This window comes from Musca autumnalis, unplaced genomic scaffold (assembly GCF_047663935.1).
Source record: "Musca autumnalis isolate F117 unplaced genomic scaffold, ASM4766393v1 scaffold_2, whole genome shotgun sequence".
In the NCBI taxonomy this organism is placed as follows: Eukaryota; Metazoa; Arthropoda; class Insecta; order Diptera; family Muscidae; genus Musca; species Musca autumnalis.
The window spans coordinates 225,973,411-226,000,753 of NW_027411755.1; the positions used below are offsets into that span (position 1 = coordinate 225,973,411).

General features: G+C 38.2%; 1 long non-coding RNA gene across 1 annotated transcript; it reads left to right on the forward strand.

Moving 5' to 3' along the window:
- Positions 1-14,328: 14,328 nt before the first annotated feature.
- On the forward strand, positions 14,329-23,943 carry LOC141395292 (uncharacterized). Its single transcript, XR_012410585.1, has 2 exons — positions 14,329-14,944; positions 22,955-23,943. It is a non-coding gene; the product is annotated as an uncharacterized lncRNA (long non-coding RNA).
- The last annotated feature ends 3,400 nt before the right edge of the window (positions 23,944-27,343 follow it).

Below are 27,343 nucleotides of genomic sequence, written 5' to 3' on the forward strand. Positions count from 1 at the left end.
GATTCCAGAGGCGATACTATGTCGTGACCTCCAGTTGGAAAACGGAAAATTGACAACTTTGTTCTACAAAAAAAACTGAAATTGAACATGCCTAGTATGAGGAAATGTTCTCTGGGACTCTATCTTTAATTCCATGCATTCAGTTTGGACGAGGTTTGTATAGGGAAGATTCCAGAGGCGATACTCTGTCCTGACCTCCAGTTGGAAAACGGAAAATTGACAACTTTGTTCTACAAAAAACTGAAATTGAACATTCCTAGTATGAGGAAATTTTCTCTGGGACTCTATCTTTAATTCCATGCATTCAGTTTGGACGAGGTTTGTATAGGGAAGATTCCAGAGGCGATACTCTGTCCTGACCTCCAGTTGGAAAACGGAAAATGGACAACTTTGTTCTACAAAAAACTGAAATTGAACATTCCTAGTATGAGGAAATGTTCTCTGGGACTCTATCTTTAATTCCGTGCATTCAGTTTGGACGAGATTTGTATAGGGAAGATTCCAGAGGCGATACTCTGTCCTGAACTCCACTTGGAAAACGGAAAATCGACAGCTTTGTTCTACAAAAACTGAAATTGAACATTCCTAGTATGAGGAAATGTTCTCTGGGACTCTGTGTTTAATTCCATGTATTCAGTTTGGACGAGGTTTGTATAGGGAAGATTCCAGAGGCGATACTATGTCCTGACCTCCAGTTGGAAAACGGAAAATGCATTCAGTTTGGACGAGGTTTGTATAGGGAAGATTCCAGAGGCGATACTATGTCGTGACCTCCAGTTGGAAAACGGAAAATTGACAACTTTGTTCTACAAAAAAAACTGAAATTGAACATGCCTAGTATGAGGAAATGTTCTCTGGGACTCTATCTTTAATTCCATGCATTCAGTTTGGACGAGGTTTGTATAGGGAAGATTCCAGAGGCGATACTCTGTCCTGACCTCCAGTTGGAAAACGGAACATTTACAACTTTGTTCTACAAAAAACTGAAATTGAACATTCCTAGTATGAGGAAATGTTCTCTGGTACTCTATCTTTAATTCCATGCATTCAGTTTGGACGAGGTTTGTATAGGGAAGATTCCAGAGGCGATACTCTGTCCTGACCTCTAGTTGGAAAACGGAAAATGGACAACTCTGTTCTACAAAAAACGGAAATTGAACATTCCTAGTATGAGGAAATGTTCTCTGGGACTCTGTGTTTAATTCCATGTATTCAGTTTGGACGAGGTTTGTATAGGGAAGATTCCAGAGGCGATACTATGTCCTGACCTCCAGTTGGAAAACGGAAAATGCATTCAGTTTGGACGAGGTTTGTATAGGGAAGATTCCAGAGGCGATACTATGTCGTGACCTCCAGTTGGAAAACGGAAAATTGACAACTTTGTTCTACAAAAAAAAACTGCAATTGAATATGCCTAGTATGAGGAAATGTTCTCTGGGACTCTATCTTTAATTCCATGCATTCAGTTTGGACGAGGTTTGTATAGGGAAGATTCCAGAGGCGATACTCTGTCCTGACCTCCAGTTGGAAAACGGAAAATCGACAACTTTGTTCTACAAAAAACTGAAATTGAACATTCCTGGTATGAGGAAATATTCTCTGGGACTCTGTCATTAATTCCATGTATTCAGTTTGGACGAGGTTTGTATAGGGAAGATTCCAGAGCCGATACTCTGTCCTGACCTCCAGTTGGAAAACGGAAAATGGACAACTTTGTTCTACAAAAAACTGAAATTGAACATTCCTAGTATGAGGAAATGTTCTCTGGGACTCTATCTTTAATTCCATGCATTCAGTTTGGACGAGGTTTGTATAGGGAAGATTCCAGAGGCGATACTATGTCGTGACCTCCAGTTGGAAAACGGAAAATTGACAACTTTGTTCTACAAAAAAAAAAACTGAAATTGAACATGCCTAGTATGAGGAAATGTTCTCTGGGACTCTATCTTTAATTCCATGCATTCAGTTTGGACGAGGTTTGTATAGGGAAGATTCCAGAGGCGATACTCTGTCCTGACCTCCAGTTGGAAAACGGAAAATTGACAACTTTGTTCTACAAAAAACTGAAATTGAACATTCCTAGTATGAGGAAATGTTCTCTGGTACTCTATCTTTAATTCCATGCATTCAGTTTGGACGAGGTTTGTATAGGGAAGATTCCAGAGGCGATACTCTGTCCTGACCTCCAGTTGGAAAACGGAAAATGGACAACTCTGTTCTACAAAAAACGGAAATTGAACATTCCTAGTATGAGGAAATGTTCTCTGGGACTCTATCTTTAATTCCATGCATTCAGTTTGGACGAGGTTTGTATAGGGAAGATTCCAGAGGCGATACTCTGTCCTGACCTCCAGTTGGAAAACGGAAAATCGACAACTTTGTTCTACAAAAAACTGAAATTGAACATTCCTGGTATGAGGAAATGTTCTCTGGGACTCTGTCATTAATTCCATGTATTCAGTTTGGACGAGGTTTGTATAGGGAAGATTCCAGAGGCGATACTCTGTCCTGACCTCCAGTTGGAAAACGGAAAATGGACAACTTTGTTCTACAAAAAACTGAAATTGAACATTCCTAGTAAGAGGAAATGTTCTCTGGGACTCTATCTTTTATTCCATGCATTCAGTTTGGACGAGGTTTGTATAGGGAAGATTCCAGAGGCGATACTATGTCGTGACCTCCAGTTGGAAAACGGAAAATTGACAAGTTTGTTCTACATAAAAAACTGAAATTGAACATGCCTAGTATGAGGAAATGTTCTCTGGGACTCTATCTTTAATTCCATGCATTCAGTTTGGACGAGGTTTGTATAGGGAAGATTCCAGAGGCGATACTCTGTCCTGACCTCCAGTTGGAAAACGGAAAATTGACAACTTTGTTCTACAAAAAACTGAAATTGAACATTCCTAGTATGAGGAAATGTTCTCTGGGACTCTATCTTTAATTCCATGCATTCAGTTTGGACGAGGTTTGTATAGGGAAGATTCCAGAGGCGATACTCTGTCCTGACCTCCAGTTGGAAAACGGAAAATGGACAACTTTGTTCTACAAAAAACTGAAATTGAACATTCCTAGTATGAGGAAATGTTCTCTGGGACTCTATCATTAATTCCGTGCATTCAGTTTGGACGAGATTTGTATAGGGAAGATTCCAGAGGCGATACTCTGTCCTGACCTCCAGTTGGAAAACGGAAAATCGACAGCTTTGTTCTACAAAAAACTGAAATTGAACATTCCTGGTATGAGGAAATGTTCTCTGGGACTCTGTGTTTAATTCCATGTATTCAGTTTGGACGAGGTTTGTATAGGGAAGATTCCAGAGGCGATACTATGTCCTGACCTCCAGTTGGAAAACGGAAAATGCATTCAGTTTGGACGAGGTTTGTATAGGGAAGATTCCAGAGGCGATACTATGTCGTGACCTCCAGTTGGAAAACGGAAAATTGACAACTTTGTTCTACAAAAAAAACTGAAATTGAACATGCCTAGTATGAGGAAATGTTCTCTGGGACTCTGTCTTTAATTCCATGTATTCAGTTTGGACGAGGTTTGTATAGGGAAGATTCCAGAGGCGATACTCTGTCCTGACCTCCAGTTGGAAAACGGAAAATGGACAACTTTGTTCTACAAAAAACTGAAATTGAACATTCCTAGTATGAGGAAATGTTCTCTGGGACTCTATCTTTAAGTCCATGTATTCAGTTAGGACGAGGTTTGTATAGGGAACATTCCAGAGGAGATACTCTGTCCTGACCTCCATTTGGAAAACGGAAAATCGGCAACTTTGTTCTACAAAAAACTGTAATTGAACATTCCTAGTATGAGGAAATGTTCTCTGGTACTCTATCTTTAATTCCATGCATTCAGTTTGGACGAGGTTTGTATAGGGAAGATTCCAGAGGCGATACTCTGTCCTGACCTCCAGTTGGAAAACGGAAAATGGACAACTTTGTTCTACAAAAAACTGAAATTGAACATTCCTTGTATGAGGAAATGTTCTCTGGGACTCTATCTTTAATTCCATGCATTCAGTTTGGACGAGGTTTGTATAGGGAAGATTCCAGAGGCGATACTCTGTCCTGACCTCCACTTGGAAAACGGAAAATCGACAACTTTGTTCTACAAAAAACTGAAATTGAACATTCCTGGTATGAGGAAATGTTCTCTGGGACTCTGTCTTTAATTCCATGTACTCAGTTTGGACGAGGTTTGTATAGGGAAGATTCCAGAGGCGATACTCTGTCCTGACCTCCAGTTGGAAAACGGAAATTGGACAACTTTGTTCTACAAAAAACTGAAATTGAACATTCCTAGTATGAGGAAATGTTCTCTGGGACTCTATCTTTAATTCCATGCATTCAGTTTGGACGAGGTTTGTATAGGGAAGATTCCAGAGGCGATACTATGTCGTGACCTCCAGTTGGATAACGGAAAATTGACAACTTTGTTCTACAAAAAAAACTGAAATTGAACATGCCTAGTATGAGGAAATGTTCTCTGGGACTCTATCTTTAATTCCATGCATTCAGTTTGGACGAGGTTTGTATAGGGAAGATTCCAGAGGCGATACTCTGTCCTGACCTCCAGTTGGAAAACGGAAAATTGACAACTTTGTTCTACAAAAAACTGAAATTGAACATTCCTAGTATGAGGAAATGTTCTCTGGGACTCTATCTTTAATTCCATGCATTCAGTTTGGACGAGGTTTGTATAGGGAAGATTCCAGAGGCGATACTCTGTCCTGACCTCCACTTGGAAAACGGAAAATCGACAGCTTTGTTCTACAAAAAACTGAAATTGAACATTCCTGGTATGAGGAAATGTTCTCTGGGACTCTGTGTTTAATTCCATGTATTCAGTTTGGACGAGGTTTGTATAGGGAAGATTCCAGAGGCGATACTATGTCCTGACCTCTAGTTGGAAAACGGAAAATGCATTCAGTTTGGACGAGGTTTGTATAGGGAAGATTCCAGAGGCGATACTATGTCGTGACCTCCAGTTGGAAAACGGAAAATTGACAACTTTGTTCTACAAAAAAAACTCAAATTGAACATGCCTAGTATGAGGAAATGTTCTCTGGGACTCTATCTTTAATTCCATGCATTCAGTTTGGACGAGGTTTGTATAGGGAAGATTCCAGAGGCGATACTCTGTCCTGACCTCCAGTTGGAAAACGGAAAATCGACAACTTTGTTCTACAAAAAACTGAAATTTAACATTCCTGGTATGAGGAAATATTCTCTGTGACCCTGTGTTTAATTCCATGTATTCAGTTTGGACGAGGTTTGTATAGGGAAGATTCCAGAGGCGATACTCTGTCCTGACCTCCAGTTGGAAAACGGAAAATCGACAACTTTGTTCTACAAAAAACTGAAATTGAACATTCCTAGTATGAGGAAATGTTCTCTGGGACTCTATCTTTAATTCCATGCATTCAGTTTGGACGAGGTTTGTATAGGGAAGTTTCCAGAGGCGATACTCTGTCCTGACCTCCAGTTGGAAAACGGAAAATGGACAACTTTGTTCTACAAAAAACTGAAATTGAACATTCCTAGTATGAGGAAATGTTCTCTGGGACTCTATCTTTAATTCCATGTATTCAGTTTGGACGAGGTTTGTATAGGGAAGATTCCAGAGGAGATACTCTGTCCTGACCTCCAGTTGGAAAACGGAAAATGGACAACTCTGTTCTACAAAAAACGGAAATTGAACATTCCTAGTATGAGGAAATGTTCTATGGGACTCTATCTTTAATTCCATGCATTCAGTTTGGACGAGGTTTGTATAGGGAAGATTCCAGAGGCGATACTCTGTCCTGACCTCCAGTTGGAAAACGGAAAATCGACAACTTTGTTCTACAAAAAACTGAAATTGAACATTCCTGGTATGAGGAAATGTTCTCTGGGACTCTGTCATAAATTCCATGTATTCAGTTTGGACGAGGTTTGTATAGAGAAGATTCCAGAGGCGATACTCTGTCCTGACCTCCAGTTGGAAAACGGAAAATGTACAACTTTGTTCTACAAAAAACTGAAATTGAACATTCCTAGTATGAGGAAATGTTCTCTGGGACTCTGTCATTAATTCCATGTATTCAGTTTGGACGAGGTTTGTATAGGGAAGATTCCAGAGGCGATACTCTGTCCTGACCTCCAGTTGGAAAACGGAAAATGGACAACTTTGTTCTACAAAAAACTGAAATTGAACATTCCTAGTATGAGGAAATGTTCTCTGGGACTCTATCTTTAATTCCATGTATTCAGTTTGGACGAGGTTTGTATAGGGAAGATTCCAGAGGCGATACTCTGTCCTGACCTCCAGTTGGAAAACGGAAAATGGACAACTTTGTTCTACAAAAAACTGAAATTGAACATTCCTAGTATGAGGAAATGTTCTCTGGGACTCTATCTTTAATTCCATGTATTCAGTTTGGACGAGGTTTGTATAGGGAAGATTCCAGAGGCGATACTATGTCCTGACCTCCAGTTGGAAAACGGAAAATGCATTCAGTTTGGACGAGGTTTGTATAGGGAAGATTCCAGAGGCGATACTATGTCGTGACCTCCAGTTGGAAAACGGAAAATTGACAACTTTGTTCTACAAAAAAAACTGAAATTGAACATGCCTAGTATGAGGAAATGTTCTCTGGGACTCTATCTTTAATTCCATGCATTCAGTTTGGACGAGGTTTGTATAGGGAAGATTCCAGAGGCGATACTCTGTCCTGTCCTCCAGTTGGAAAACGGAAAATCGACAACTTTGTTCTACAAAAAACTGAAATTGAACATTCCTGGTATGAGGAAATGTTCTCTGGGACTCTGTCATTAATTCCATGTATTCAGTTTGGACGAGTTTGTATAGGGAAGATTCCAGAGGCGATACTCTGTCCTGACCTCCAGTTGGAAAACGGAAAATCGACAACTTTGTTCTACAAAAAACTGAAATTGAACATTCCTAGTATGAGGAAATGTTCTCTGTGACTCTATCTTTAATTCCATGCATTCAGTTTTGGACGAGGTTTGTATAGGGAAGATTCCAGAGGCGATACTCTGTCCTGACCTCCAGTTGGAAAACGGAAAATCGACAACTTTGTTCTACAAAAAACTGAAATTGAACATTCCTGGTATGAGGAAATGTTCTCTGGGACTCTGTCATTAATTCCATGTATTCAGTTTGGACGAGGTTTGTATAGGGAAGATTCCAGAGGCGATACTCTGTCCTGACCTCCAGTTGGAAAACGGAAAATGGACAACTTTGTTCTACAAAAAACTGAAATTGAACATTCCTAGTATGAGGAAATGTTCTCTGGGACTCTATCTTTAATTCCAAGCATTCAGTTTGGACGAGGTTTGTATAGGGAAGATTCCAGAGGCGATAATATGTCGTGACCTCCAGTTGGAAAACGGAAAATTGACAACTTTGTTCTACAAAAAAAACTGAAATTGAACATGCCTAGTATAAGGAAATGTTCTCTGGGACTCTATCTTTAATTCCATGCATTCAGTTTGGACGAGGTTTGTATAGGGAAGATTCCAGAGGCGATACTCTGTCCTGACCTCCAGTTGGAAAACGGAAAATTGACAACTTTGTTCTACAAAAAACTGAAATTGAACATTCCCAGTATGAGGAAATGTTCTCTGGGACTCTATCTTTAATTCCATGCATTCAGTTTGGACGAGGTTTGTATAGGGAAGATTCCAGAGGCGATACTCTGTCCTGACCTCCAGTTGGAAAACGGAAAATGGACAACTTTGTTCTACAAAAAACTGAAATTGAACATTCCTAGTATGAGGAAATGTTCTCTGGGACTCTATCTTTAATTCCGTGCATTCTGTTTGGACGAGATTTGTATAGGGAAGATTCCAGAGGCGATACTCCGTCCTGACCTCCACTTGGAAAACGGAAAATCGACAGCTTTGTTCTACAAAAAACTGAAATTGAACATTCCTGGTATGAAGAAATGTTTTCTGGGACTCTGTGTTTAATTCCATGTATTCAGTTTGGACGAGGTTTGTATAGGGAAGATTCCAGAGGCGATACTATGTCCTGACCTCCAGTTGGAAAACGGAAAATGCATTCAGTTTGGACGAGGTTTGTATAGGGAAGATTCCAGAGGCGATACTATGTCGTGACCTCCAGTTGGAAAACGGAAAATTGACAACTTTGTTCTACAAAAAAAAACTGAAATTGAACATGCCTAGTATGAGGAAATGTTCTCTGGGACTCTATCTTTAATTCCATGCATTCAGTTTGGACGAGGTTTGTATAGGGAAGATTCCAGAGGCGATACTATGTCGTGACCTCCAGTTGGAAAACGGAAAATTGACAACTTTGTTCTACAAAAAAAACTGAAATTGAACATGCCTAGTATGAGGAAATGTTCTCTGGGACTCTATCTTTAATTCCATGCATTCAGTTTGGACGAGGTTTGTATAGGGAAGATTCCAGAGGCGATACTCTGTCCTGTCCTCCAGTTGGAAAACGGAAAATCGACAACTTTGTTCTACAAAAAACTGAAATTGAACATTCCTGGTATGAGGAAATGTTCTCTGGGACTCTGTCATTAATTCCATGTATTCAGTTTGGACGAGTTTGTATAGGGAAGATTCCAGAGGCGATACTCTGTCCTGACCTCCAGTTGGAAAACGGAAAATCGACAACTTTGTTCTACAAAAAACTGAAATTGAACATTCCTAGTATGAGGAAATGTTCTCTGTGACTCTATCTTTAATTCCATGCATTCAGTTTTGGACGAGGTTTGTATAGGGAAGATTCCAGAGGCGATACTCTGTCCTGACCTCCAGTTGGAAAACGGAAAATCGACAACTTTGTTCTACAAAAAACTGAAATTGAACATTCCTGGTATGAGGAAATGTTCTCTGGGACTCTGTCATTAATTCCATGTATTCAGTTTGGACGAGGTTTGTATAGGGAAGATTCCAGAGGCGATACTCTGTCCTGACCTCCAGTTGGAAAACGGAAAATGGACAACTTTGTTCTACAAAAAACTGAAATTGAACATTCCTAGTATGAGGAAATGTTCTCTGGGACTCTATCTTTAATTCCAAGCATTCAGTTTGGACGAGGTTTGTATAGGGAAGATTCCAGAGGCGATAATATGTCGTGACCTCCAGTTGGAAAACGGAAAATTGACAACTTTGTTCTACAAAAAAAACTGAAATTGAACATGCCTAGTATAAGGAAATGTTCTCTGGGACTCTATCTTTAATTCCATGCATTCAGTTTGGACGAGGTTTGTATAGGGAAGATTCCAGAGGCGATACTCTGTCCTGACCTCCAGTTGGAAAACGGAAAATTGACAACTTTGTTCTACAAAAAACTGAAATTGAACATTCCCAGTATGAGGAAATGTTCTCTGGGACTCTATCTTTAATTCCATGCATTCAGTTTGGACGAGGTTTGTATAGGGAAGATTCCAGAGACGATACTCTGTCCTGACCTCCAGTTGGAAAACGGAAAATGGACAACTTTGTTCTACAAAAAACTGAAATTGAACATTCCTAGTATGAGGAAATGTTCTCTGGGACTCTATCTTTAATTCCGTGCATTCTGTTTGGACGAGATTTGTATAGGGAAGATTCCAGAGGCGATACTCTGTCCTGACCTCCACTTGGAAAACGGAAAATCGACAGCTTTGTTCTACAAAAAACTGAAATTGAACATTCCTGGTATGAAGAAATGTTTTCTGGGACTCTGTGTTTAATTCCATGTATTCAGTTTGGACGAGGTTTGTATAGGGAAGATTCCAGAGGCGATACTATGTCCTGACCTCCAGTTGGAAAACGGAAAATGCATTCAGTTTGGACGAGGTTTGTATAGGGAAGATTCCAGAGGCGATACTATGTCGTGACCTCCAGTTGGAAAACGGAAAATTGACAACTTTGTTCTACAAAAAAAAACTGAAATTGAACATGCCTAGTATGAGGAAATGTTCTCTGGGACTCTATCTTTAATTCCATGCATTCAGTTTGGACGAGGTTTGTATAGGGAAGATTCCAGAGGCGATACTCTGTCCTGACCTCCAGTTGGAAAACGGAAAATGGACAACTTTGTTCTACAAAAAACTGAAATTGAACATTCCTAGTATGAGGAAATGTTCTCTGGGACTCTATATTTAATTCCATGCATTCAGTTTGGACGAGGTTTGTATAGGGAAGATTCCAGAGGCGATACTCTGTCCTGACCTCCAGTTGGAAAACGGAAAATGGACAACTTTGTTCTACAAAAAACTGAAATTGAACATTCCTAGTATGAGGAAATGTTCTCTGGGACTCTATCTTTAATTCCGTGCATTCAGTTTGGACGAGATTTGTATAGGGAAGATTCCAGAGGCGATACTCTGTCCTGACCTCCACTTGGAAAACGGAAAATCGACAACTTTGTTCTACAAAAAACTGAAATTGAACATTCCTGGTATGAGGAAATGTTCTCTGGGACTCTGTCTTTAATTCCATGTATTCAGTTTGGACGAGGTTTGTATAGGGAAGATTCCAGACGCGATACTCTGTCCTGACCTCCAGTTGGAAAACGGAAAATGCATTCAGTTAGGACGAGGTTTGTATGGGGAAGATTCCAGAGGAGATACTCTGTCCTGACCTCCAGTTGGAAAACGGAAAATGTACAACTTTGTTCTACAAAAAACTGAAATTGAACATTCCTAGTATGAGGAAATGTTCTCTGGGACTCTATCTTTAATTCCATGCATTCAGTTTGGACGAGGTTTGTATAGGGAAGATTCCAGAGGCGATACTATGTCGTGACCTCCAGTTGGAAAACGGAAAATGGACAACTTTGTTCTACAAAAAACTGACATTGAACATTCCTAGTATGAGGAAATGTTCTCTGGGACTTTATCTTTAATTCTATGTATTCAGTTAGGACGAGGTTTGTATAGGGAAGATTCCAGAGGAGATACTCTGTCCTGACCTCCAGTTGGAAAACGGAAAATGTACAACTTTGTTCTACAAACAACTGAAATTGAACATTCCTAGTATGAGGAAATGTTCTTTGGGACTCTATCTTTAATTCCATGCATTCAGTTTGGACGAGGTTTGTATAGGGAAGATTCCAGAGGCGATACTCTGTCCTGACCTCCAGTTGGAAAACGGAAAATGGACAACTTTGTTCTACAAAAAACTGAAATTGAACATTCCTAGTATGAGGAAATGTTCTCTGGGACTCTATCTTTAATTCCATGCATTCAGTTTGGACGAGGTTTGTATAGGGAAGATTCCAGAGGCGATACTCTGTCCTGACCTCCAGTTGGAAAACGGAAAATCGACAACTTTGTTCTACAAAAAACTGAAATTGAACATTCCTGGTATGAGGAAATGTTCTCTGGGACTCTGTCTTTAATTCCATGTATTCAGTTTGGACGAGGTTTGTATAGGGAAGATTCCAGAGGCGATACTCTGTCCTGACCTCCAGTTGGAAAACGGAAAATGGACAACTTTGTTCCACAAAAGACTGAAATTGAACTTTCCTAGTATGAGGAAATGTTCTCTGTGACTCTATCTTTAATTCCATTAATTCAGTTTGGACGAGGTTTGTATAGGGAAGATTCCAGAGGCGATACTATGTCGTGACCTCCAGTTGGAAAACGGAAAATGGACAACTTTGTTCTACAAAAAACTGAAATTGAACATTCCTAGTATGAGGAAATGTTCTCTGGGACTTTATCTTTAATCCTATGTATTCAGTTGGGACGAGGTTTGTATAGGGAAGATTCCAGAGGAGATACTCTGTCCTGACCTCCAGTTGGAAAACGGAAAATTTACAACTTTGTTCTACAAAAAACTGAAATTGAACATTCCTAGTATGAGGAAATGTTCTCTGGGACTCTATCTTTAATTCCATGCATTCAGTTTGGACAAGGTTTGTATAGGGAAGATTCCAGAGGCGATACTCTGTCCTGACCTCCACTTGGAAAACGGAAAATCGGCAACTTTGTTCTACAAAAAACTGAAATTGAACATTCCTAGTATGAGGAAATGTTCTCTGGGACTCTATCTTTAATTCCATGCATTCAGTTTGGACGAGGTTTCTATAGGGAAGATTCCAGAGGCGATACTCTCTTCTGAGCTCCAGTTGGAAAACGGAAAATCGACAACTTTGTTCTACAAAAAACTGAAATTGAACATTCTTAGTATGAAGAAATGTTCAGTTTGGACGATGTTTGTATAGGGAAGATTCCTGACCTCCAGTTGGAAAACGGAAAATTGACAACTTTGTTCTACAAAAAAACTGAAATTGAACATTCCTAGTATGAGGAAATGTTCTCTGGGACTCTATCTTTAATTCCATGTATTCAGTTTGGACGAGGTTTGTATAGGGAAGATTCTAGAGGCGATACTCTGTCCTGACCTCCAGTTGGAAAACGGAAAATCGGCAACTTTGTTCTACAAAAAACTGAAATTGAACATTTCTAGTATGAGGAAATGTTCTCTGGGACTCTATCTTTAATTCCATGCATTCAGTTTGGACGAGGTTTGTATAGGGAAGATTCCAGAGGCGATACTCTGTCCTGACCTCCAGTTGGAAAACGGAAAATCGACAACTTTGTTCTACAAAAAACTGAAATTGAACATTCCTGGTATGAGGAAATGTTCTCTGGGACTCTGTCATTAATTCCATGTATTCAGTTTGGACGAGGTTTGTATAGGGAAGATCCCAGAGGCGATACTCTGTCCTGACCTCCAGTTGGAAAACGGAAAATGGACAACTTTGTTCTACAAAAAAATTAAATTGAACATTCCTAGTATGAGGAAATGTTCTCTGGGACTCTATCTTTAATTCCAAGCATTCAGTTTGGACGAGGTTTGTATAGGGAAGATTCCAGAGGCGATACTATGTCGTGACCTCCAGTTGGAAAACGGAAAATTGACAACTTTGTTCTACAAAAAAAACTGAAATTGAACATGCCTAGTATAAGGAAATGTTCTCTGGGACTCTATCTTTAATTCCATGCATTCAGTTTGGACGAGGTTTGTATAGGGAAGATTCCAGAGGCGATACTCTGTCCTGACCTCCAGTTGGAAAACGGAAAATTGACAACTTTGTTCTACAAAAAACTGAAATTGAACATTCCTAGTATGAGGAAATGTTCTCTGGGACTCTATCTTTAATTCCATGCATTCAGTTTGGACGAGGTTTGTATAGGGAAGATTCCAGAGGCGATACTCTGTCCTGACCTCCAGTTGGAAAACGGAAAATGGACAACTTTGTTCTACAAAAAACTGAAATTGAACATTCCTAGTATGAGGAAATGTTCTCTGGGACTCTATCTTTAATTCCGTGCATTCAGTTTGGACGAGATTTGTATAGGGAAGATTCCAGAGGCGATACTCTGTCCTGACCTCCACTTGGAAAACGAAAAATCGACAGCTTTGTTCTACAAAAAACTGAAATTGAACATTCCTGGTATGAAGAAATGTTTTCTGGGACTCTGTGTGTAATTCCATGTATTCAGTTTGGACGAGGTTTGTATAGGGAAGATTCCAGAGGCGATACTATGTCCTGACCTCCAGTTGGAAAACGGAAAATGCATTCAGTTTGGACGAGGTTTGTATAGGGAAGATTCCAGAGGCGATACTATGTCGTGACCTCCAGTTGGAAAACGGAAAATTGACAACTTTGTTCTACAAAAAAAACTGAAATTGAACATGCCTAGTATGAGGAAATGTTCTCTGGGACTCTATCTTTAATTCCATGCATTCAGTTTGGACGAGGTTTGTATAGGGAAGATTCCAGAGGCGATACTCTGTCCTGACCTCCAGTTGGAAAACGGAAAATGGACAACTTTGTTCTACAAAAAACTGAAATTGAACATTCCTAGTATGAGGAAATGTTCTCTGGGACTCTATCTTTAATTCCATGCATTCAGTTTGGACGAGGTTTGTATAGGGAAGATTCCAGAGGCGATACTCTGTCCTGACCTCCAGTTGGAAAACGGAAAATGGACAACTTTGTTCTACAAAAAACTGAAATTGAACATTCCTAGTATGAGGAAATGTTCTCTGGGACTCTATCTTTAATTCCGTGCATTCAGTTTGGACGAGATTTGTATAGGGAAGATTCCAGAGGCGATACTCTGTCCTGACCTCCACTTGGAAAACGGAAAATCGACAACTTTGTTCTACAAAAAACTGAAATTGAACATTCCTGGTATGAGGAAATGTTCTCTGGGACTCTGTCTTTAATTCTGGACAAATTCGCTGAATTTGCCATTTCAAAATTGGAATATATTTAGTTATTTCTAAGATAATAATATTAATTATGTAATAATATTATTATGTACATTTAATTTGAATTGCATTTATACTTTGAATTACTACTATTTTTTGCTACTGTGAATTATCTAAAATTGTATTAGCATAAGTAAAATGAATTGTTTCGTTAAGATCCTATTGAATGTATATTTATCCCTCTCTCTATGTTTAACGAAAGTAGTATAATCGAACTTAGCTTACTCAGTGAAACTTTATTGTATTGAATTTCACTCTCGTAACTGACTCGCACTGGTAAGCATCTCTCCTCAATTCTAATCTACCAATAAAACCTTTATATCGTACGTTTTATAACGTTTAAGAAAATTACTAATTGGTTTTATTTTCCCCTCTCTTTTTTCTAAATTATTCCTCATTGGCTATGAGGAATAATTTCATCAAGCTAAATCGCCAAATACAGTCCACTTCTCATCTGTTGGTCATTTCGTTGAAGTTGTGTTTACTTACCGTTCTCCTTTTACTTACCTTCAGCGGAATCCAAGAAGCCTACTTACATACTTACGCATAATTCCATTTGCTAAGAGCTACATTTATTCATGGTCCATTCTCTGCCGTCAAAAAACATCAGCAAAACAACAAATAATATGAGGTAACATCAAACATCTCTATCAATACTCTATTTATTTGCCAGCGAGTCGGTGAGTGCTTTTCAATTTTTTCCTAAATAGTCTTATTGACATACATAAAAAGTGAATATCAACGAGAAAGAGTGTGTGTGCAAACAAAAAGGGAAAAATCCCACAAGAATCGCCAAAAAGCTATCCATAATTACAAAAACAACAAGTGCAATTGGAAAAAATCAACGAATTTGTGTAGTGATAGAAAAAATTAACTCCACTAACAATTATTAGTAAAGTTCTCCTCAAAAAGAAAAAAAGAGCAAAGCCCAAAAGTGCGAAAAATTGCATAAAAATCAACTAGTGACTGGTATTTGCATGAAAAACAACAACAAAATTCCATCTCTGTGCTGTGTGTGTTTATAAAAAAGGTTAAATATAAAGAGATCAAGGAAACACTCGAAAAAATTGCTATGTATTTTTGGTGTTCGGTGTAAAAAAAAATATGTATATAACGAGCATATAAAATCAAGAAAATAAATAGATTCCGTTTGCAAAGTAAAAATTCCTTTACATAAAAAGTTAATAACCTCGGTCTCAAGCAACAGTTACATACATATATATTAACATATTACATATATACAGTAAATAAAAAACAGCACAAATTTGGAAGTTAAAAAAAAAAAACAGCAAATACACGTCAACTACAATCATATACCAGCATATAAGGTAATAATATACATTATTACATGCATATTTACTCGTCTCATAACACATAAAAAGTCATCTCATATATTGGCAACAGCATCATTTTTTGAGTGTACATATTGATCACCGAAATATTGCATACCTAACAAAAATATTCTCCACCAACAATATCATCGTTTAACAAGCCACCACTCTCATCACTCAAGTAAACAAACGTACATATATACACACACAGCGTATATAATTCGAACCACGCTTAGCCAGTGGGGAGAATACGACACAAAGAAGAAACGAAATAATAACAACAACAACACAGCATATGATACCGCTTATTATACACCCAAGCAAAAATATTAGTTCATTATTTAAAGGGTGTATAGTCAAAGAAAAAAGTTAGTTAATTTCAACAAAATATTTGAAATGCGAAAATTTTTTTTGGGATTTTAATACGATTGAACAATTGCTCCATTTTAAACAAATTAATATACTAACACTGCATGCAATTATACTTACCCATCTCATATATACCATAATATATTAAACATAATATATTTTTTTCAGCAAAAAAAAAAGAGATTGTGCTTTAAGAATGTGCAAGTGAATAAATAAAGCTAATAATAATAATTTTTGTGGAAAATAAGTGCTTTGCTTGAAAAAGTTAACTAAATAATTTGAAAATAAAAATTTTTTGGTGAAATTTTTTGGAAAATTTTGAAATTTGCAATTATTTTTGGAAAATTTTCAAATATTTTAATTAAAATTATTAAACAAGTGAAAGACTCATATTATTTAAAGCAATTTAATAATTTTTTCGTCTCAAGTGTGCCATTCTCAAAGCTACAGTGCTCATCTCTAAGAAATATTTGTGAATTTTAAATAATTTTTCTGTGGAAATACGCTCATAACATTAGTTTGAGTGATATTTATTCAAATTTTTCTTGAAATATTTTTTGCAAATTTTGCGTGTGGGAATTTCTGTTTGGGAAATTTTTTAAAATTTGTCGTTTGGAATCTACAGTGCTCATCTCAGTGAACATTTCGATTTTTTAAAACAATATTTTTCGTTGAAAATCACTCATATCAGTGTGCGAGTGTTATTTTCTTCAATTAAAGAATATTTTTTGGGGATTTTGTGCGAAATTGCCTTGTTCGATCTTCTAATTTGGATTTTTTTTGAAAATTTAACCAAGTGTCTTCAGAAATTTGTCGCTTTCAACATACATTTGCTCATATCAACGGATTTTATGAAACTTTAAAACACTTTGTCCATTCAACTCTCTCATATAATTGTGTGAACGCTAGTTTCTTCTCAATTTTAAGCGGAAATTTTCAATCTCGGAAAACAATATTGAGGGTCAGTGCCTAATTTCCCAGTGGTTTTGATTTTTTCGGATTTTCAACTGATTTGTTTTCGTTTTAAATACGGTTTGGTAGTCACCCAATAAAACTACAAGCTTCTCTTTCAAATGGTTCGATAGTCACCCATTAAAACTACAGCAATATGAAAACATTGTGAATTTTTTTGGAAATTCGTGAGAAATTTTTATGATTTTGGGGAAATTTGGAAAGTTTAATTTTCGAAAGTTTCAAGTTTAGAAATTGCTCTATATACAATATTATTTTCTACTGAACATTCGCATATTTTTACTCGTCTCATTTAAGCACGTTTAAAGGAGAATTCGAAGAAATTGTTTGTCTAATTTCACGCTCGAGATCTCTCGTCTCAATTTTTTATACAATTGATAGCTGAAGAATATTTCGAACGTTGGTTCATAGAGGAATAATTATCGTGAATAATTGATAGAAGCAAATTTTCGCTCACCACATAAAAGGAAATTTCGGAAAGTTTTGGAATTTTACTAAATAATTAACATGTCCGTCTCTGAAAACGTTGCCACTGATTCTATGAAAGCTTCGACATCATCGAGAACTGTTTCCGGTGATAGTGTAATGCAAACATCTCCAGAACATGATATATTTCTGTTTGAATGCGATCATTTAGTCAACTTTTGTCAGCAATTTGATCAAAGTGACATTACGGATCAGACTGACTCAGTTTTACAAGTCAAGTTAAATGATTTGGAGCAAAGATGGGTAAATTTACAGAAAGCATATAGGAATATTATGTTGTCTCCTAAATCCGCTAATGTCAAAGATTTCAAAGAAAACGCTAAAATCAATTTTAATGCTACCTCGGAAGCATATTACACAGCCAAGTCGCAAATCGAAGATTTCTTAAGGATATCAGGTTCTCACAATCAGCACAATGCTAGACAAAGTGTTCCTCCAACTAGTGCATCTCAGTCGTCTCCTGATAGTTCAAATATTTGTATAAAGCTTCCTCCATGTGACACAGAGATATTTTCAGGGAGTTATGAAGAATGGCCATCTTTTCGTGACATGTTCACAGCAGTCTATGCCAATCACAAACAATTGTCCCAGGCTCAAAAACTTTTTTATTTGCGAAAAAAGACAAGAGGACCTGCGGGGGCCATAGTGAAACGATTTTCTCTCTGTGATGACAACTTTGAGTTGGCGTGGGATGCTCTCAAATCTCGATATGAAAATAGAAGGGTCCTTGTAGATAATCAGCTCAAAATTTTGTTCAATATTCCTGCGGCTAAGGTGGAAAATAGCGAGTCTATTCAAAAAATTCATTCTACAGTCAGTGACTGTCTTTGTACACTAAAAACTCTCAAAGTTGACATAGAAAGTTGGGATCCAATCCTTATATACTTAGTCTCCACTAAATTGCCTGATGAAACTCTTTCTCTTTGGGAGCAATCACTCAAATCCCATCGAGATTTGCCATCATGGTATCAACTAGACCAATTTCTCGTTAATAGGTTCGAAGTAGTTGAACGAATATCAAGCATTCGGCATACAAAAGAAAATCAATCTTCTCACAACTTTCCTAAAAATCAACAAAGTTCTTCTCAAGAAAAAAATGATTTCAAATGTTCCTATTGCAAGGCGAATCATCAGATCAGGTCGTGTCAAGAATTTCGAAAATTGCCAGTGCAGCAACGTGTAGATTTTGTTGTCAAAAATAGCATATGTCTTAACTGCTTATCGGCAGGTCACATGAAGCAGAATTGCAAAAGTAATAATACTTGTTTGTTGTGCCACAAAGATCATCACACACTTCTTCACATAAACAAATCTTCTTCAGAAAACTTCTCTAAGAATACAATGCATGATGACTCAAACAACAAGTCTTATAAGCCAAATTACTCTGCTACTCCTGAAGCTCCGTCAACTTCAAAATTCAAACGCTCGTCTCAAGTTCAAGCCAATTTTTGTGCAGACAGCAACACAATTCTTCTGCGAACAGCTCTAGTTCAAATCGAACACATGGGTGAATTATTCACACTAAGAACTCTAATTGATCCAGGATCACAAAGAACTTTCATTTCCGAAAGAATTAGAAACTTATTGCAAATTCCCACCTCAAAAGGTTATTTCGAAATTACTGGCGTTGGAGGCCAGAAACAAACGTCCGAAAAAGAATGTGAGTTAATTATTGTCGCCCTAAAACATAATATACGCTTCTCAATTACGGCTATTGTGTTACCCAAAGTTGCTAAATCTCTTCCCTCTATCACTTTTGAAGTCGCTAACCCTCAAGATCTGGAAGATATCGATCTGGCTGATCCTTCCTTCAACAAGTCGTCTCAAATAGATCTTATTTTGGGCAATGATTCTGAAAGATTTATAAACCTAGAAGGTATTAAAAAGAATATATGTGGTAATGCATCTGCTTACAACACAATTTTCGGCTGGGTGCTCAGTGGTCCCATGCAAATTGAACAAGTTCATTCGTTCTCCTCTCGAATTGTGGAAACTGAAAACCATTTAATAAGCGATGTATTAAGGAAGTTTTGGGAACAGGAAGAAGTTCCTCGCACTTCACCCGTCTCAGTCTCAGATGAATTCTGTGAAGAATTTTATAAGAAAACAACAACGCGCTCTTCAGATGGCCGTTATATTGTTCGATTGCCCTTTAAAAACGAATTTTCTGACACACTATCTCTCGGCTCTTCAAGGTATGTTGCCTTAGCCCAATATACTCGTTTGGAAAAAACTATTGCGAACAATAATGAATTAGCGACTGAGTACAACAAAGTTTTAAATGAATACTTGTCGTTAGACCATATGGAAGAAACCTCGTCTCATGAGTTATGTATTGAAAACAAATACTTGTCATTCTATCTTCCACACCATGCAGTTGTACGTCCAGAACATAAAAGCACAAAAGTACGAGTAGTTTTCAACGCATCTCGAAAAACTAAGTCAGGATTTTCTCTTAACGATGTCCTTCATACAGGTCCCACTCTTCAAACTGACTTAATTTCTGTAATTCTTAATTGGCGAAAATACCCATATGTCTTCAGCGGAGACATTCAAAAAATGTATAGGCAAATTCTCATGCATCCTCATGATAGAGCTTATCAAAGAATTCTCTTTCGATCTAGTCCAGAAGGGCCTATTAAAGACTATAACTTAAAAACAGTCACATTTGGTGTAAATTGCGCACCATTTCTCGCAATACGCACACTACTACAACTAGCAGAAGACTCTAAAACTGAATTTCCTCATGTCTCTAAAATAATTCGACAAGAAACATACGTCGATGATATATTGTCTGGAGGCTTCACTGTGGAAGAAGCTATAAAAAATCAGCAGGATCTTATATCGGTTCTAAATAGTGCAGGATTTCCTCTCAAAAAATTGACCGCAAACGATAAAAATCTTCTCTCAACAATAGCAACTGAAGACCTTTATGACTCAGAATTCCTTAGCTTGCAAGAAAATAGTTCTACTAAAACGCTTGGAGTTAAATGGAACGCCTTAACTGACACTTTTTCGTATCACATTGATTTAGTGAAAACTGATCAAACTATGACTAAACGTCAAGTACTTTCTACAGTTGCTCAACTCTTCGATCCGGCAGGTTGGATAGCCCCGGTGATAATTCGTGCTAAAGTATTAATGCAGCAGCTCTGGTTAGAAGGTATCAATTGGGATGAGAAAATTAGTGCCGAATCAGAATCAAAATGGAATAACTTATTATCAGATTTGCAGAATATTGGTGTAGTCTCAATTCCACGATGGATTCAATATTTTCCTCAAGACACACTAGAAATTCACGGATTTGCTGACGCTTCTCAAGCTGCCATTTGTGCTTGCGTATATGTTCGTTGTCAAACAGAGAAAGGTGCTGTATTTTCTAATCTACTCTTAGCGAAAAGTAAAGTAGCCCCATTGCAGCCAGTTTGTTTGCCAAGATTGGAGCTTAATGGTGTTGTTCTGCTCGCAAAATTAGTAAACTATGTGGTATCTACGTTTGATTTCAAATTCACAACTATAAATTTATGGACAGACTCTTCAATTGTGTTAGGTTGGCTCTCTAAACCCCCATGGTCATGGGAAACATTCGTAGCGAATCGAACCGCCCAAATACTAGAGTTAACTCCAAACGCCGTTTGGCGCCATGTTCCTACCCACGACAATCCTGCTGATCTGGGTACCAGGGGTTGTAAACCTCAAGATCTTTCACCAAATTCAATGTGGTTTCATGGTCCACATTGGCTCACACGTCCGTCGACGGAATGGCCAAAAAAGGATTTTATTGCTTCTCCTAATGTCGGCAAACGAGCGAACATACAGTGTATGGTCGCAGTTGAAAAGACAGCAGACCCACAAGATTCAGACTTGTTGAAATCAATTTCTACCTACAAACGTGCTTTAAAGGTCTTTGCTTATGTTGGCCGTTTCTACCAAAATAGCATTAGCAGACTTCGCAATTCTTCCAAAGTATCCGAAGAAAACTTAACACACTCAGAATACTCATTTGCTAAATACGGTCTAATAATTTATTATCAAAAAAAGTTTTATGAAGATGAATACAAATGTTTAGAAAGCAACACTGAAATTTCGCCAAAAAGCTCTTTAAAATCACTTAACCCGTTTTTGGATCCAAAAGGGATAATGCGAGTTAATGGAAGATTAGCTAATTCATCTTTACCATACAATGAAAGGTTCCCAATAATAGTCCCCAACAAATCTCGATTTTGCCGTCTATACTTAGAGCATTTACACATATGTTTGGCTCACGCAGATTGCAATCTTATGTGTAGAATGGTTCAGACTGAATTCTACATTTCTCGTCTCAAAACAAAAGTGAAAAGTATCATACACAAATGCAAAGTCTGCCTCATTTTCAAACAAAAATGTTGTTCACAAATTATGGCTCCTTTACCACCAGAACGGTGCAGTTTAACTCCTCCATTTCACATCACTGGCATAGATTTCGCAGGACCCTTCGAACTAAAAAGTTCAATTTTACGTCAGTCGCCCATAATCAAAGGTTACGTATGCTTATTCGTCTGTTTTACCACAAAAGCGATTCATTTAGAGGCCTGTTCAGAATTGTCAACAGTAGCATTTGAGGCCGCACTTGCTCGTTTCGTTGGGAGGCGAGGACTACCCTCTCGGATAGTATCGGATAATGGCAAAAACTTTCTAGGTGCTAGCCGACATCTCGCAAAAGAGTTCTGCAATTTCTTGAAATCTTCTGCTAAAGACATCTCTGATAAATACGCTGTTCATGGCTTCGAATGGAAATTTATTCCACCCCATGCCCCACACATGGGCGGGTTATGGGAGTCGGCAGTAAAAAGCTTCAAACATCACTTTAAGCGCATTGCTGGGGCTCACAGATTCACTTTTGAACAGTTGGCTACTGTGCTAGCTAGAATTGAAGGCGTTCTTAATTCACGTCCTATCTCTGCTGTTTCAGAAGACCCTTCCGATTTCACTGCATTAACCCCTGGACACTTTCTTCGTGGATCTCCTATAATGGCATTGCCAGAACCTTCGAATCAGAACTTGTCTCTCATTAATAGGTGGTTGAAACTAAAGGCTATTCATCACCAATTTTCCAGCAGATGGAAAGAAGATTATCTGAAGTCGTTACAAAAACGTTACAAATGGAAACGCACATCTCCTAATTTAAAAGTCGGTGACTTAGTCGTCGTTATGGATGATTTGTTACCTCCTAGCGAATGGAGATTAGGTAGAATCACCAACACTCATAGCGGATCAGATGACCAAGTCAGAGTAGTCGAGGTAAAGACTGCTTCTGGTACCATAACTCGGCCAATTGTCAAACTCTGCTACCTGCCATTGTTGGACGATGACACATCCGAATAACACATCAACATTTTCATACATCAATTCACAAAATCATTTCCATTTCAGCTCTAACTATATTATAATCAGTTGGTAATCATAGAACATCTCATTCTTCCATATCTCATCTCATTTATTTTTTCATTTTCAACTTTGAAATGGGCCGTTCTAATATCTGTCCCATTTCAGGTCAAATAGCAGCCGTGAAGTTTACCAATGTGTCATTTGCAAGCAGCGTCATTCCTTGAGGTTCTGCCCAAAATTCATCATGATGAGGGTACCGGCAAGAAGAAACGTCATTCGCAAATACAAATACTGCCTTAACTGCTTAGCCAAGAGTCACATGGTGAAGGATTGCCATTCTAAGGATGTCTGCCGAAAATGCGGCTACCAGCACCATACCATGCTCCACCCTGAATCACAAGGAAACTTTCGGCCAAACGTACATGGTCGCCTTGCACTGCCCAGTACTGACCACAATGGATCCCGGGAGTTGACGCGCTATACCCCCACATCCAATCAATATACATCGCAGCGCACCCACAGAACCCCGCGACGACCATCTTTTCAACAACATCGTGCACCACAACAACAGAGAAGAAACCCGCAGCAATTCCAGCAAAGGCAACCGCCGAAGCGATTTCACACCCGCAAAAATCACCACACCAACAAGTCACAGCGTGCACCTATCCGCAGCGTGTTAATGCCCAATCAAAAGGTTTTGTCGCAGGCCATCAAATCTCTGGCATCGGTCTTATGCGTTTCCGCACAGGTGCAAGGCCGGGGCCATGGACAAATTCGCTGAATTTGCCATTTCAAAAATGGAATATATTTAGTTATTTCTAAGATAATAATATTAATTATGTAATAATATTATTATGTACATTTAATTTGAATTGCATTTATACTTTGAATTACTACTATTTTTTGCTACTGTGAATTATCTAAAATTGTATTAGCATAAGTAAAATGAATTGTTTCGTTAAGATCCTATTGAATGTATATTTATCCCTCTCTCTATGTTTAACGAAAGTAGTATAATCGAACTTAGCTTACTCAGTGAAACTTTATTGTATTGAATTTCACTCTCGTAACTGACTCGCACTGGTAAGCATCTCTCCTCAATTCTAATCTACCAATAAAACCTTTATATCGTACGTTTTATAACGTTTAAGAAAATTACTAATTGGTTTTATTTTCCCCTCTCTTTTTTCTAAATTATTCCTCATTGGCTATGAGGAATAATTTCATCAAGCTAAATCGCCAAATACAGTCCACTTCTCATCTGTTGGTCATTTCGTTGAAGTTGTGTTTACTTACCGTTCTCCTTTTACTTACCTTCAGCGGAATCCAAGAAGCCTACTTACATACTTACGCATAATTCCATTTGCTAAGAGCTACATTTATTCAAATTCCATGTATTCAGTTTGGACGAGGTTTGTATAGGGAAGATTCCAGACGCGATACTCTGTCCTGACCTCCAGTTGGAAAACGGAAAATGCATTCAGTTAGGACGAGGTTTGTATAGGGAAGATTCCAGAGGAGATACTCTGTCCTGACCTCCAGTTGGAAAACGGAAAATGTACAACTTTGTTCTACAAAAAACTGAAATTGAACATTCCTAGTATGAGGAAATGTTCTCTGGGACTCTATCTTTAATTCCATGCATTCAGTTTGGACGAGGTTTGTATAGGGAAGATTCCAGAGGCGATACTATGTCGTGACCTCCAGTTGGAAAACGGAAAATGGACAACTTTGTTCTACAAAAAACTGAAATTGAACATTCCTAGTATGAGGAAATGTTCTCTGGGACTTTATCTTTAATTCTATGTATTCAGTTAGGACGAGGTTTGTATAGGGAAGATTCCAGAGGAGATACTCTGTCCTGACCTCCAGTTGGAAAACGGAAAATGTACAACTTTGTTCTACAAACAACTGAAATTGAACATTCCTAGTATGAGGAAATGTTCTCTGGGACTCTATCTTTAATTCCATGCATTCAGTTTGGACGAGGTTTGTATAGGGAAGATTCGAGAGGCGATACTCTGTCCTGACCTCCACTTGGAAAACGGAAAATCGGCAACTTTGTTCTACAAAAAAACTGAAATTGAACATTCCTAGTATGAGGAAATGTTCTTTGGGACTCTATCTTTAATTCCATGCATTCAGTTTGGACGAGGTTTGTATAGGGAAGATTCCAGAGGCGATACTCTGTCCTGACCTCCAGTTGGAAAACGGAAAATGGACAACTTTGTTCTACAAAAAACTGAAATTGAACATTCCTAGTATGAGGAAATGTTCTCTGGGACTCTATCTTTAATTCCATGCATTCAGTTTGGACGAGGTTTGTATAGGGAAGATTCCAGAGGCGATACTCTGTCCTGACCTCCAGTTGGAAAACGGAAAATCGACAACTTTGTTCTACAAAAAACTGAAATTGAACATTCCTGGTATGAGGAAATGTTCTCTGGGACTCTGTCTTCAATTCCATGTATTCAGTTTGGACGAGGTTTGTATAGGGAAGATTCCAGAGGCGATACTCTGTCCTGACCTCCAGTTGGAAAACGGAAAATGGACAACTTTGTTTCACAAAAGACTGAAATTGAACTTTCCTAGTATGAGGAAATGTTCTCTGTGACTCTATCTTTAATTTCATTAATTCAGTTTGGACGAGGTTTGTATAGGGAAGATTCCAGAGGCGATACTATGTCGTGACCTCCAGTTGGAAAACGGAAAATGGACAACTTTGTTCTACAAAAAACTGAAATTGAACATTCCTAGTATGAGGAAATGTTCTCTGGGACTTTATCTTTAATCCTATGTATTCAGTTGGGACGAGGTTTGTATAGGGAAGATTCCAGAGGAGATACTCTGTCCTGACCTCCAGTTGGAAAACGGAAAATTTACAACTTTGTTCTACAAAAAACTGAAATTGAACATTCCTAGTATGAGGAAATGTTCTCTGGGACTCTATCTTTAATTCCATGCATTCAGTTTGGACGAGGTTTGTATAGGGAAGATTCCAGAGGCGATACTCTGTCCTGACCTCCACTTGGAAAACGGAAAATCGGCAACTTTGTTCTACAAAAAACTGAAATTGAACATTCCTAGTATGAGGAAATGTTCTCTGGGACTCTATCTTTAATTCCATGCATTCAGTTTGGACGAGGTTTCTATAGGGAAGATTCCAGAGGCGATACTCTGTCCTGACCTCCAGTTGGACAACGGAAAATCGACAACTTTGTTCTACAAAAAACTGAAATTGAACATTCCTGGTACGAGGAAATGTTCTCTGGGAATCTGTCTTTAATTCTATGTATTCAGTTTGGACGAGGTTTGTATAGGGAACATTTCCTCACACTAGTAATGTTCAATTTCAGTTTTTTGTAGAACAAAGTTGTCGATTTTCCGTTTGCCAAGTGGATGTCAGGACATAGTATCGCCTCTGGAATCTTCCCTATACAAACCTCGCCCAAACTGAATACATGGAATTAAAGATAGAGTCCCAGAGAACATTTCCTCATACTAGGAATGTTCTATTTCAGTTTTTTGTAGAACAAAGTTGTCGATTTTCCGTTTTCCAACTGGAGGTCAGGACAGAAAATTGGCTGTGGAATCTTCCCTATACAAACTTCGTCCAAACTGAATACATGGACTTAAAGATAGAGTCCCAGAGAACATTTCCTCATACTAGGAATGTTCAATTTCAGTTTTTTGTAGAACAAAGTTGTCAATTTTCCGTTGTCCAACTGGAGGTCAGGACAGAGTATCGCCTCTGGAATCTTCCCTATACAAACCTCGTCCAAACTGAATACATGGAATTAAACAAAGAGTCCCAGAGAACATTTCTTCATACTAGGAATGTTCAATTTCAGTTTTTTGTAGAACAAAGTTGTCGATTTTCCGTTTTCCAACTGGAGTTCAGGACAGAAAATTGGCTATGGAATCTTCCCTATACAAACTTCGTCCAAACTGAATACATGGACTTAAAGATAGAGTCCCAGAGAACATTTCCTAATACTAGGAATGTTCAATTTCAGTTTTTTGTAGAACAAAGTTGTCAATTTTCCGTTTTCCAACTGGAGGTCAGGACAGAGTATCGCCTCTGGAATCTTCCCTATACAAACCTCGTCCAAACTGAATACATGGAATTAAAGACAGAGTCCCAGAGAACATTTCTTTATACTAGGAATGTTCAATTTCAGTTTTTTGTAGAACAAAGTTGTCGATTTTCCGTTTTCCAACTGGAGGTCAGGACAGAAAATTGGCTGTGGAATCTTCCCTATACAAACTTCGTCCAAACTGAATACATGGACTTAAATATAGAGTCCCAGAGAACATTTCCTCATACTAGGAATGTTTAATTTCAGTTTTTTGTAGAACAAAGTTGTCAATTTTCCGTTTTCCAACTGGAGGTCAGGACAGAGTATCTCCTCTGGAATCTTCCCTATACAAACCTCGTCCAAACTGAATACATGGAATTAAACACAGAGTCCCAGAGAACATTTCCTCATACTAGGAATGTTCAATTTCAGTTTTTTGTAGAACAAAGTTGCCGATTTTCCGTTTTCCAAGTGG